General features: G+C 41.0%; 1 protein-coding gene across 3 annotated transcripts in view; it reads left to right on the forward strand.

The window, feature by feature from the left end:
- The first annotated feature begins 4031 nt into the window (after positions 1-4031).
- ESRRG (estrogen related receptor gamma) overlaps positions 4032-13463 on the forward strand; it is a 625441-nt gene continuing 616009 nt past the window's right edge. Inside the window, exon 1 of one of the 3 annotated variants that reach the window (XM_070474514.1) lies at positions 4032-4183. The gene's annotated coding sequence lies outside the window, so the exon portion shown is untranslated. Of the gene's footprint in view, positions 4184-4777; positions 4866-4972; positions 5147-13463 lie in introns of those variants that run through there. The other 2 variants (XM_070474512.1, XM_070474515.1) reach the window with 2 other exon arrangements.

A 13463-nucleotide genomic window follows, 5' to 3' on the forward strand; every position in this document is an offset into this window, starting at 1 on the left:
TAGTAGAAATCAATTTAGATCCTCAGCCAGAGGACCTACACTCTTGTCTTTCTATGCTCTACTAAGTTTGTAAAACATTTTTACAGACACAACTCTAGTGTAAAATGAGGCACATCTGCCATGACTGTATTTCATTGTATTGGAAGAGTGCTTTCTTTCCTGCCATTTCATTTTATCCTAACAAAGACCTGAAGAGACAGTCGGTGAGTTATACTTTTTCAACGCATAGGAATAAATAAGGAAAGGAACACAGAGAGAAGCATCTTCCAAATGAGTTACATCAGGAAATATACAAGAGGTCCCATTCTGGTTCTAGCTCCCTCCTGTCTTCACCGTATGCCTGTGCTCTTCAACTAGCTTCATGATTTAATTCAGGCTACACCAGAATCTTAAGTCATCCAGGCATAAATGGCTGAACCCATTTTCCTCAAAAGAGGTTGTACAACACTCTGACTGTGGTAGAAAGAAAAGTTGTAGGCAAGTATGAATAATGACTAGTAACATTTTGGCTGATATGGTCAGTTACTGGTATACACAGTTATTAATCATTTTATCTCATATAAAAGGGGCCATCTTGGAAAAGGTTCTAAGTTTGAACATATTTCTGTGTATTTTTTTCTGAGCTACCCTTAAGTATACTCAGGAATTAGAAATACAGTTTTTGTTAATTTTACCTGAACTCCCCAGCATATTTTTGTATTTTCCAAAAATCCAGCCCTACGAGACTGCTTACTTTTCTCTTTGTGCAGGAAGGAAACTGAGGTTGGGAATGATTTAGTCTTTTGCCAGATATCACCTACAGCTGATCAATAGTGGACCCAAGAGAAGATCACAAGAAAAGAGTGGGGGACTATGATTCCCCACTTATTTTCCTATCTTTTAAAGCAGGAAAATGAGTATCTTGACACTTAGAAAATTAAAAATCCAGCAGAGAAAGGTTCATAAAAGCAAAAAAGTCATAATTAAGTGTATAATTGCCTTACAAATATTACAATTATATATGTGTCCACTCTTTTTCCTCACTCTCATTGAGTTCTACCCCATCAGAATATGTTTCCCCAGGGACTTCCCTGGTGGTCCAATGGCTAAGACAATGTGCTCCCAATTCTGGGGGCCCAGGTTCAATCCCTGGTCAGGAAACTAGATCCCGCATGCTCCAACTAAAGATCCCGAGTGCCACAATGAGGACCAGGTACAACCAAAAAACAAAGTATGTATTTTAAAAAACATATATTTAAGAATATGCTTCTCCAATTAAATAGTTTTACCTATGATCTTACCTGGGCTACCCTCATAGCTCAGTTGGTAAAGAATCTGCCTGCAATGCAGGAGACTCTGGTTCAATTCCTGGGTTGGGAAGATCCCCTGGATAAGGGAAGGTCTACCCACTCCAGTATTCAGGCCTGGAGAATTCCACAGAGTTGGACACAACTAAGTGACTTTCACTTCACATGATCTTACTTGGTTTTTTCAGGACCTGTCTGAAATGTGGAGAAATAAGCTTGCCTTTTCTCCAGTTAAAAGGATAAAACATTTGCTATGTTAAATGTTCGATGTCTCAAATTAAACATGGGCATCCGAGCTCTCCAAAGGGCACTTTTGTGTCAATGAGTGATCAGAAACTGTTTAATGAGAACCAATTGTTGTACTTGGCACTTTGTTATGCAAGCCAGAAAAGACAGGGAAAAAAACACCCAAAAAACTATAGTCCTGTTACAAAGAAACTGGGAGTGGAGAGTTAAAAGCAAACCCCTGAGATGGTTAAATAACAGTGATGTCATATGTAGGAGTGAGCACTGTTGAACAGAGAGAGATGATGATCAGTACACTCAAAAATGGTAAATAATGGTTTCGTGGGCAAAATAAAATTTTGACTTGGACTTGACCAATCACTTTGACTGCTTGGTCAATGACATTAGAGCAGGAGTTAACAGGAGGTGTGTGATGGGCAGTGGGTGACCACTGTGACTGCAGGACTCCACAGCTGGGATGCAAAGTGAATAAGTGGGTGAGTAGGTAGGCGGAGAGCTTGATAATGGCAGCTCAAGGCAGATTCAATGAATTTGAATCCCAATTGTGTAACTTTGGGCAAATTACTTAACTTCTCTGTCCCTCTGTTTCCTTGGGGAATACAATGAGAATACCAATAACCCTTCTCTCACATTGTGGTTGAGAAGATTTAATTAGATTTATTACTTCTAAACACACAGTTAGAACAGTGCCTTGCATATGTTCCATCTACCTTCGTAAGCTCTTTTATGCCCTTTGGTTTGATTGGGAAGTTACAAACAATTGTACAACTTATAATCAGTTGTAAACTGAACATGTTACAACAATATCAACTATTATATTTAGGGTAAAGCCAGAAAATAAAGACTTGAAAGTAGTCTGAGAAGTTTGAACTTGAGTAAATAAGAGAGACCAGTTCCCAGCCAGAACTGGATTTAGACAAGCTGGGCTTACAAGGGATCTACTCAAACCTCCAGAGAACTTGAGTATGTCGCTGCGATACCGGTTGCTCAAATAGCTCAGCTCTGTGGGAGGAAACTGCTTGGTGACCTGCACGGACGAGCATGTAGACTGGTGACAAAACAGCACAGAAGGCATTTGTCTGAACAAAAAAATGGAATTTCAAGGGATTAAAGTTAGTCAAATTTTGATAGTTCTTTCTCTTGGCAGTGGGTCTTTAAGGGTCTAGTTCTGAGGTTAATAAGTAAACAAACTGGAGAACCAGGTTGGTAGATGGAATAGTAATGAGCCCCTCTTGGATAGTTACTGAACAGTCACCAGGAACGTGGAGAGAGGATGTCTCCTCAAGAGTTCTGAACAGACTCCGCCTTCTTTAGAATCATCTTTGACCCTGATAACCTCTAAACTCGGGACAAAACTACACTGATTCATCCTTTGGGCATTCCAAAAAGACTGATAAGCAAAGCTATACAACTCTGTCCGATTATTAAGGGTGATGAGATAGAATTCACTTCTGGAATGTACTAATCAGGAGTCCTGAGACCCTCCCTAGGTTTACTTTAGTGAGGTTCTGCTCCAATGTAAATGGCCTGGTCTTTGCATAATTACAATGACTTCCTTCTGGAATTTGCTAGTCATTCTTGATCTGTGAGTTGAAATGGAAAAGCCCTAAAACTTGACTTGCTCTTTTCATTAAATGGAGCCAAGCTCACAAATAGGTAAACTGTTTTTAAACCTACAGCAGCTGAAGATTTATTTGGGATGAGTTCAAAAGTTTTTCTCAGATTGGGGAGAAAAACTTCTGAACTCATCCAGATTTGATACTCTCCTCCACGCTTAATATTTTGCAAACTTGGCTTCTGCTGTCATCTTTTAAGAATTTGAATCAGTGACTTCACTTATTCATGATGGTGACCAAGGTCAACAAGGGGCTTGGGGGAAAAAAAAATCGGAAGCCCATTCTACTACCCCAAATGGGGAATTAGTGAAAAGAAGGGCAAAGCATTTGCCAAACCTCATGCTAGATTTTTATTTTTCAGCAATTCATAGTACTGTAGTGATGAACCTATACAATACTGTGATTAATAGAAGCTACGTAAATCATATCAATGTACAAGTGGCGTAAACTACAGATTACAAAAAGACATGCTCTCAGTTTTACCTGTCATGTAGCCACACCATCTAAAATACATCCTTATGTTTGCAGAAACAAACACTAAGGAATATTTTTTGAGACATTCCCTACTGATTCCAGAGAACATAATGAGAGCAGTAACACATACAGTGAATGATCAACAATACTACCTCACTATTAAAAAAAATAAAAAAAAAAGTTTTCTTGTTGCTGTAGACGAATTCAAATAAAAGCTAGTTCTCCTTTCTGCCCTTTTAAACTCCCCTTGTGGGTCAGATGCCCAGGAGCACCCCCAAATTTCCGGATGTGTCCAGAGAGCCCCTCAAATAGGAAGTTGGCCCTTTTCTGTCTTTCTGTCTCTTTTTCTTCCCTGCCCCCTCTACCCCCCCCCCCCCCCCCCCATTTTTAAAGGGCTTTAAGGAACATCTCTGGGAGACAAAAATAGCTCCAGTTGTGAGAGGCCTACACACTGGGAATGCAACAGAGATGCAAGTCAGCAGCTGCCAGCCGAGAACAGGAATGTCTGGCCCTGGGTGGATGCTCCTCGCTGTCTGGGTGCCGCTTCTCTGCCTGGGCCCGGTGGGTAGAAGGGAAAATGGTTTTTCCGCGGTGGGCGGTGGGTCGGGATGGTTTGGAGTCTGGCCTTGGAAGGAACGGAGACCCCAGCGTTCGGGAAGAGGGGCGCTTCTTTCCCCTCCCCCCAAGTTTCCCCAAACGTATTTTGCCCAGCCGGGGATTGGCGACGGTCAAAAGGGAGCCGTTGGCACTGAATGTCACCCTGAAGGTAAAATGAAAGACAAAAGATGAACGCATGCCTGCTTTCCGCTCGGCAGCGGCGGCTGCGGCGGCAGTAACAGCAGCAGGATTTAAAGGGGAAAAAAAACCCACACACACACAAAAAACCCACACGCACAGACACATAAATACACACCCAGAGGCGTCAATTATGCCAACGCAATAATGCAATCAAATCATGACAGTGCCGGGATTTTTTTTTTTTTTTTGAGAAATCTAGATATTTATTTTGCAAAAGGGAGAGAGAGAAAGGCATGCAAAGAGAAACGTGCACATACCACGTAACCACCCGCGGAGAACCTGGCAGCCTCTCTCTTCTTCTGCCAAGTTATCATTGAGAAAACAGACAGGCATCATGACGTCCTGGGTCACAGGGAGTGCGGACCGACGCTACCAAGAGCAAAGGGAGGCGCCCGGGCGCTCCGGCTAGCGGCGGGCGCCCCTCGGCCCCCGGCCGCCCGGCTCGGTGAGTGCACAGCCGCGCGGGACGCGGACCCCGGGGCCCAGGCCGGCCCCGCACCCGCGGGGGCCCAGCGGGGGGCCGTGCCCTTGGCCCCGGCGCGCCGGCCGGCACCCCCTCGCCCGCCCGAGGTCGCGGGAGCCCAGTTAAAGGAGGCGTGTGTAAGATGTGCAGTGTTTCTGCATGGGGGTTTTGTAGACTTTCCCAGCCAAAGCGACCGGCTTCGGCTTCTTTAAAATCCCCGACGACTCACCTGCTTAACCTGCTGCAGTTCTGACCCTGCCAAGGTAACTGGTCCAAACCTTTATCATCAACATCTGGAGACAGACATTTGCATCGGGGGCATCCTTGATTTGCAGTCCTGGTGGAAATCTCTATTGCTCCCCCCCTTCCCCCCTTCACTTGTTTAGAGTCTCTCGGAGGAAAAAAAAAAAAAAAGCAACCCCTCCCTCCATAACACAACCATGAGTACTGTCCCCTGTCGTAGACTCGCCTTATCATGACTGCAAAACTGTCAGCGCGTGTGTGCTAGAGACACTGATCAATTCTCATTTCCATGAGATTTGTTCTTTAAAACACCTCTCCCATCCCCCTTCCTGGATGAGACTTCAGGGCTTGGGAAAGTGGCAAAGAGTCAGGGCAGAGTTAGGGCGCCGGGACCGCGGTGGGGGATGAGTAGGGGTGGGGGTCCTGGGGGCGAGGGGAGCGGGGCAGGGGGCTGTTGGGGAGAGGGTGGTGTCCGGAGTTGAGGACCGCTGTCGTGGGCTGGAAAAATCCTTCTGGTGCTTGCTGCTGCCGTAGTCCTAAGGTGTCTCCTTCCTGTCCTCTACGCCTCACCCTCTCTGTCTCTCCAACGCGTTCACCTTCCCGTGGGACTCTCTGAAGTTACACGGAGGTCACCCGACCGTCATTTTAAGTATTTCAAACCACCCACCCCCTTCTAGCCCTCAAGTCTCTCCGACGATCTGCAGGCTAGACCCCCTCCCCCTCACCCCCCAATGTTTGGTGGTGAGAGAGTCAGAGAGACAGAGGGCCAGGCTCGCCTCCTCCGGTTCCCCTCCCTGATCCCCGCCCCCGCCCCCCCTTTCCAGAATCTTGATGCACATTTCTGGAAAAGTCCGGAAGGGCCTGGAGAAGTCCCTCGCGGAGCCTCGATGTTGTGAAGCGACTCTGTCTGTGTTTATCTCTCGTGCTTGCTCGGGTGATGTTGTGAATTGCCACACGGGGCGGTTTCAACTACGGAGGCTTGCTTGCTGGGGGTTGGTGGTGGACGGCCAAGCACCAGTGGCCTCCCAAGAAGACACGGGCAGACGCTGAAAGCACGTGATTTTTGCTACTCTAAACCAGAGGGCAATGTTGAAAATAACACCTTTTCTCTCTCTTTAAAAATAAAAGAAAAAAGAGGAAGAAAGAAAGAAATGCTCAGCATGTGAGTTAAGTGCAGCTGTTAGGGCCACGTACGACTTCCTACTCTTTTCAGAACACTCCTGCTTAATACTTGAAGTCAAGAAGCAGGAGACCTGGGGATGTTTTGAAGGGGTGCGGAGCAGTTGAATGACTTAGTCTAGTTTTGAAGAGAGACTCTCTTTTGTTTCTCACGCTGCCCAAAGACCAAATAGGGGAGTGTGTTTGGAAGAGGCCCAAATTCAGAGGCAGCAGGCAAGGAAAAAGGGGAAGAAAAGTTCTCCAGGGGAAGGCAGGGGATGGGATTGAGGAATGGGAAAGGGGCGTCTGGATTCTTTTTTATTTTTTCCTGTCCGGTAGCTTGGATGTTACCAAAATGAGTTAACCAACCTGAGAATCAGTTTTCTGTCCTTGTAGGCAAGAGAGGGAAATTCGAACAGTTCTCAAATCTGAGCTGAGGAATAGCTGACAGAAGGCATTTGAAAATATGGATGGAGATAAAGTCACGTGATGGGGCTTCTTTTCCTTCAAGTACGAAATGAATCGAGTATATCATGAAACAGGCCTAGATGATTTCTCAAATATAGATCTGTCTGTTAAGCATGGCTTTGTTATTTTTTATTAAAACAGTTCTCATAACTCTTTCCACTCATGTTATGGAGAATTAGAAGCATTTCTGTGGAGGATGGTATCATATAACACAGAGAGCTGTCCATTGACTGGGAGATGAATGTCAATAAAAGATCATTTCTTCAGCAAATCAAAATAGCATTTAAATCTTAGTGCCTGGTGTCTACTGAAACCCGCCGATCTTCATTAAGAGGGGATTGCCAAGAGAGTCAAGGGAACTGCCAGTGGGTGGTGCTTTAACAAAATAGAGCAGGTCAGTCCATTTAGTTATGATGTCTGTGCCACTCAATTTACTCTGTACAATTTTTTCAGAAATTAAAAGGTTACCAAGAGAGTTCCATGTTCCCATCTCCAACTGAGCACCACTTATTACTGCGACAGGATTTCAATATTAAGTGATCTGGAAGATATTTCATCTTTCACTTTGAGTTCTGAATTTGAATCAGCATGAGATGGTAGGACAGCCAGATAAGGTGTAACCAACCTCATAGGCAGGTAGCCGAAGGGCTGGGAGGGAAAGTGTTGCTTCTTTTCAGAAACCTTGTTTACAGGGACATTTCAGTTGCAGCTAGAATTTTCTCAAGAGCCTTCCAGAGGTAATGGGCTTATGTTTGAAATTGATCCCAAGTGTCTCTCTCCTGTTTTTTTTTTGTTTTCTTCTTCATGAACTTGCTACGTACCTTAGCTGAACAGTCAAGGCGAAACTTTCCTGATGCCCTGTGACATTTGATAATATAGACAAATCCCTGGTTTAATGTTTCCCAGGAAAGTAGGTTATTTAGGAGATTCTTTTTTGTTTACAGATGTGTCCATGCAAGTAGCTTTAGCCCTGTTTTCTTTCTTTTTTAATATTGTGCCTGCTTGATTGTGTTCAATGTAAAACAAATCACATCCAAGGAAGTTAAAGGCTGCCTTACAAGTTGACCTGTGAAATTGGTTTCAATTAGACACTGGAGATCTCATTATCCCAGTGAGGGAAATTTGTAACATAGAAAGTAGGAATTTTGTATTTGTTTCAAAATTGTTGGAAAACGCTGGGAACAGAAAGATTTTGAGGGAAATGCCAAAAGCCACATTAATGAAGAAAAACAATGTTGAGATACTTTTGAATAATAGATAGGATATGTAATGGTCAACCACAAGATAAAATTTTTACACAGTATCTTTATGGCTTTAAATGGGCTGCATTGTAAACTAAGCTTACTCCTCTATTAAGTCATTATACTTTTCAATTATTTAACATTTCTGGCCAACCTATCTTCTGTGGTCTTTTTCTGTACACATCAGAAATGATGTGTACACTAGTAATTGCTGGTTGCTAGTGTGGGGAGTTTGCAGTGGAGAAAGGTTTAATTTTAACTTCTTGGGATAAATACTACAAAGAATGCACAAAGGAAAAAGGAAAGTTATGGAAACAGACGGAGCGCTATGCAATGAAGAGGCTACAGCCTCGAAGTGTACCTAAAACCATTTGAGTTACTCTCTCTTACTAAGAAACCTTGACAGTATCTGCCTTCTAGGTACTGTGCATTTGGAAATACTATATCTCTATTTAAATGCAGATCTTCTGTTTTCTCCAGGGAGCAGTTGGAAAATCTTTCCATTGAACCACTGGTATTAAAAAACCAACTGAAAATTTCTCTGTGAACAATAGAGTCTGCCGTTTTGAAGTCATGATTACCTAGTTTCAGAATATTGTGATTTTTGAAATTCTCTTACAGTATCTTGATAAAGTCAAAATATGTACCTCATGTGCAAACAAAGAAATTTTCTCTTGTCACTTTGTTGTCAGATTTTAAAAGCTGTGAAATAATTCTGCTTTGCAATTTAGTTTTTGAGGTTAGCAGTGTCGTTCCAGTAGAGTAAGTGGGCCTTAGGAATCAGAGTAGGGAATTATATGGGAGTCCTGTATCCTCCTTATGCTCTCAAGGGAGCTGATGGCATAGGGCGCTGCAGGAAAGTTTAAGTATCTTCCTCTGGAACCATCTTCTTTACATTACTTTCAACTGAGTTTGTAATAGTGTTTTGTATTGGAATCAGTGGTAAGTGGTGGCCAACAAGAAGTACCTTCTTTTGAGAGATGATGGCAGAAAATAATTCAGTCTTTTGGCATAGAATGTGGACGCACAACCTTATGGTTTTGAATCTTCAGATTGAGGTCACTGGAAATATCTTTGGAAATCATCAAATAAAAATTCCCTAAGTACATATGGTAGTGATGCTAAGACTGTTTTTCACATAGCTAGGGCAGTTTCCTTTCCCTTGGAAATTAGATGCCATTCATTCAAGTGCCTAAATGATTTCCAATTATGAAGGCTCACTCCCCCCTTAGCTGACTTGCTCCATCGTATGGGGTGTTAATTCTTCCTCCCTTTCTCCTTCTGATATGTACACCTTTAACTATTTTATAATGTGTTTATACCATTATGCTCAATAATACCTGTGATTGTGAAGAAGAATCATTGGTAGTTTTAAGTCAGGCCTCTGTTTATATTTCTATTGTGAAAGATACTTGGTTTGTGTAAACAAGGGAATGATCATAGTTACCATAAAATGGGGTTAAATACGTTTAGAATTCCTGTGGTCACATGCAAGACCCTGGAGAATCAAAGCTATCTTATTTACTTATGGACACTTACAGCTGTTTCAGATGGCACATCTGGTAAAATAAATAACTTGGATAGGGCCCTATAAAGGATGCTAACTAATGAATGTGCTGATTTGACTTTCCTTACACAAATGACTTCTTGTTTTTAACGTGGCAAGTATGCATAGCTGTCACAGTGATCTTTGACTGTTTGGAAGATTCAAATTTAGGATGCTAACTTTATATGAAGCATAGAAAAACTTTTGTACTCCTATTCTGATACTTATGTGGTAGGATAAACTGTGTTTTCCTGTATCTGTGTTACCAGAGTGACCCATTTAAATCCAATCTCACTCTAAGATATATTAGATTAATAAGGCTGATTTTATGACCATTATAATTTATATTCACAAATACTTGTTTTAATTAGCACAATTATAGATTGTGAGGTAAATTTCCATATATGTTAAACACTGATAACAGAAAGTAACATTTGTATAGCGTGTTATGGTTTGTAACCATACATTATCTGTAAGCTGTTCTTTAGAAGAATATCTATTGCATTTTCTTATGCAAGAAGGCAATCAGTTTTTATAATATAAACATCATATGAATAGAGATGCTTTTATCACCACCTCCTTCCTCTCCCCCTTCCTCTTTCCATCCTCATCCTTCCTTCTTTTTTTAAAAATTTTCTTAATCAGGAAAAAAAATCTAATGATGGATTTTTTTTGAGGAGCACATATAATTACCTATCACACATTTCTATTAAAAAAGAGGCTGCAACAAGCAATCCAGCATTATTTTTGGAACCTGTCTTCTGCCTACCAGTGTTCTTGAGGAAAAGGTAAGGTTGCAGAAATCATTTCATGCCCTGTATGTTTTCAAACATAAATCAGGAAAATTGTTAGCAAGTTATAGCTCTTCTTAGAGACTGTGGCTATAGCGCTCTAGTAAACACAGGCTATATATTTTTCCAAGTTATTATGTGTGGAGAGAAATCCAAAGTTGGCTATTTAGATGAACCGTTTAATTCAGTTATTAGAAATTCATGTTCTACTTAGGATGAACATTTATTTTCCAAAGGTTACAGAAATGGGACATAATACCTTAGGACCCTTTGGATCCATCAGAGTTAGAAATTTGTGCTTTTTAGCTAATGGGTATATTACTGAACATTGATCTTCAGCTCAGGGACAGTCAAAATGGTCCTGAGCAGAGTCCATAATGTGATCTGCCTGTCTTCTTCATCTGAGAACTATGTCCCTTTGTCCCTTCATTGCTAAAATGAAGGGATGTGACTTGATGGTCTCCAGTGATTCTGAATTAAGTGATTGATTAATAATGAATAAACCAATTAATCATACTTTGGGTTATTTCTGTTCTATAAGCTAATTATTTACAGAAGTGTAGCCTTATGCCATGACTGGAGATGTTAATGTGTAGAGTAGTAAGTAAGCTCAGGTTCAGGGCTTTGCAATGAAAGTCTTATGGAACTTAGACACTCAAGTCTACACTGAAATTTTTCATTTGTAGATAATTATTAGTTACATGCTTTTTTTCCCCACAGAAAATAATCTTAAATGCAGATGACTTTACTAGGCTAAGCCATAAGATCATGCATTACTTACTAGAGTAAATTATTATACATCAGTGATGAAAAAAACTGCAAAAAACAATGCTGTTATGAGACAAGTGATGAGTGTAACATAAAGGCAATAAAACTGACTGATAGTTTATCATTTATCTAGATTCTAGAGGGTTGATGTTTAAAAGAATACACATATAAATGGAAGTTAAAACGATAGATGGAAACTATTGCAGAGTATCTGAAAGGGATTTTTTAAAACAAAAATTTATGAATGAAACTTTTAGTAACTTTCAGGATTTTTAGAGACAGGGTTGCAAAATATTTTTTTCCCTGGGAATAGTGTAAATTAGCAGTACACCTAAGTTTATCACCTATAATACGATTGGTTTTTGACAGCCAATTATTGAAAAGTGGGAAAGTGAAAAAGATGTAGAGAAACAATTCTGTTTGAAGTAATTGGCCAAGATGTGAGAGAAGAAAAGATAGACGGCAGCTGAAGGTAGAAAAGAGGCATATGGGTGGGTGTGTGTGTATGTGCATGCATGCGTGTGTGTGTGTGTGTGTGTGTGTGTGTGTGTGTGTGTGTATTTGAATGAGAGAGAGAGAGAGAGAGAGCTTGGTCTGCATTTAACTGATCTGTACTATGAGGAACCAAAAGGAAAAAGAGGGAAGCTAATGTATGCACATTCTTCCTGAAGAGAATATGGTATGTGAATTACGTGGAAAAGCATTGGAATTAGAGTTTGAGCATGCATTTTGAAATTTTTCCTGGGCCATTCATGCCTGTCTGACCTTGGGAAATTATTAAGTTCTCTAAATTTGTCGTATCGGTAAACATGTAAATAAGAAAAGCATTTGATTTCAAGATGGTTGTGGGAGTTGAGTGAGACTCATGGCTGTAAAAGTGCTTGAACATTCTATGTATTTTTAAATGGTGAGGAAAAGTCACTGCGTCAAGCAATCATCCATGCTGAACAGGTCTGCCCAAGGCTGAGGTCAATTTGTTTAGCTCCAGAGTGGTCTTTGGGAAGCATGTTTCTTGTCCACTGTGGTCCAAGAACTGTGGACCAAGTATGTGGTGGGTAGTTTACATAATATTTTATTTAAGGAGGAAGCAGGAAATAGTATGCAGCTGGCCCGTTGAATGGAGCAAGCCTGGTAATTCTAATGTATGCAATGCCAGTGCAAAAGGAACATATTTACCCACCCTTACAGATGGCCACAGCTTGTCTAAATACACGTGTGAATTTGGAAACAAATGACTTTGGAATGACTTTGGAAACAAAAATAATGAATCCAGTCATTGTTTTCTTTGTCTCAAACACTGCCTGTCATTCCACTTTTTACTTGACATTGATGTTAATCTAGATTTCCCTGGGTTTTTGTTAAGGCCAAAGGAATCATTGTTTGGCAGTAAGTACTAATTAATAATGATATAAATTTCATTCAAGGAAAAATTTCCAAGATATAACAGAGCTAATTAATGTAATGCATCAGTTGAACTCCAAATTCTAGATTCTTTACAGATCTCCTTCAAAAATATTTTTATGTAGGATTCACTGATAAGTGTCTAGCCAATTCTTCCATCAGAAATGGACTACATTTCAAAACCTAAGGTGAAGCAGTAGATCAAGAATTATTGAAGAAATCTGGACTGTTTGTGCAGACAGTATATTTATTTAAAAAATTCAGAAATCTGCTTGGGTTTAACCTGAGGTTGGTTGGCAGTGTGTTCTGCTCTAATTCACAAGATAATGATCAATGTAATTCTATACTCTGTGACTTGTCAAACCTCGAAACTAGAGGGAACTTAGGAATCTTGAGATAGCTAAGGGTCAAGTTTGAATTTAAAAGTAAATATTCAATGTTTCCTATCAAAATTCATTGGGTCTTAATGTATAGAATATATGTTAAACCAATGAAGAAAACAATTTTGGGGTGGTTTAATTATGAGGCAATGTTAAAAACTTTGACATGTGTATAATTATTTGAAAGTAACTGAAGACATAGCACGGGCTTCCCAGGTGGCGCTAGTGGTAAAGAACTCACCTGCCAATGCAGATAAAATAAGAGATGTGGGTTCCATCCCCAGATTGGGAAGACCCCCTGGAGGAGCGCATGGCATCCCACTCTTGCCTGGAGAATCCCATGGACAGAGGAGCCTGGTGGGCTGCAGTCCATAGCATCACACACAGACACGACTAAAGCACCTTAGCTCTCACAAAGATATAGCACAGACACTGGAAGGTGACAGAGAACCTCCCAACCATTATTTGTTGAGAAGCTATGGCTTCCTGTGAGAGTGATCACAGGGAGTAAATGAACCCAGCTTGAGTTTCTTTTACATTTAGGAAAATATATTAAACACATAGTATGTTTAGCATCAGGCTAG

This window comes from Odocoileus virginianus, chromosome 11 (genome assembly GCF_023699985.2).
Source record: "Odocoileus virginianus isolate 20LAN1187 ecotype Illinois chromosome 11, Ovbor_1.2, whole genome shotgun sequence".
Taxonomy (NCBI): domain Eukaryota; kingdom Metazoa; phylum Chordata; class Mammalia; order Artiodactyla; family Cervidae; genus Odocoileus; species Odocoileus virginianus.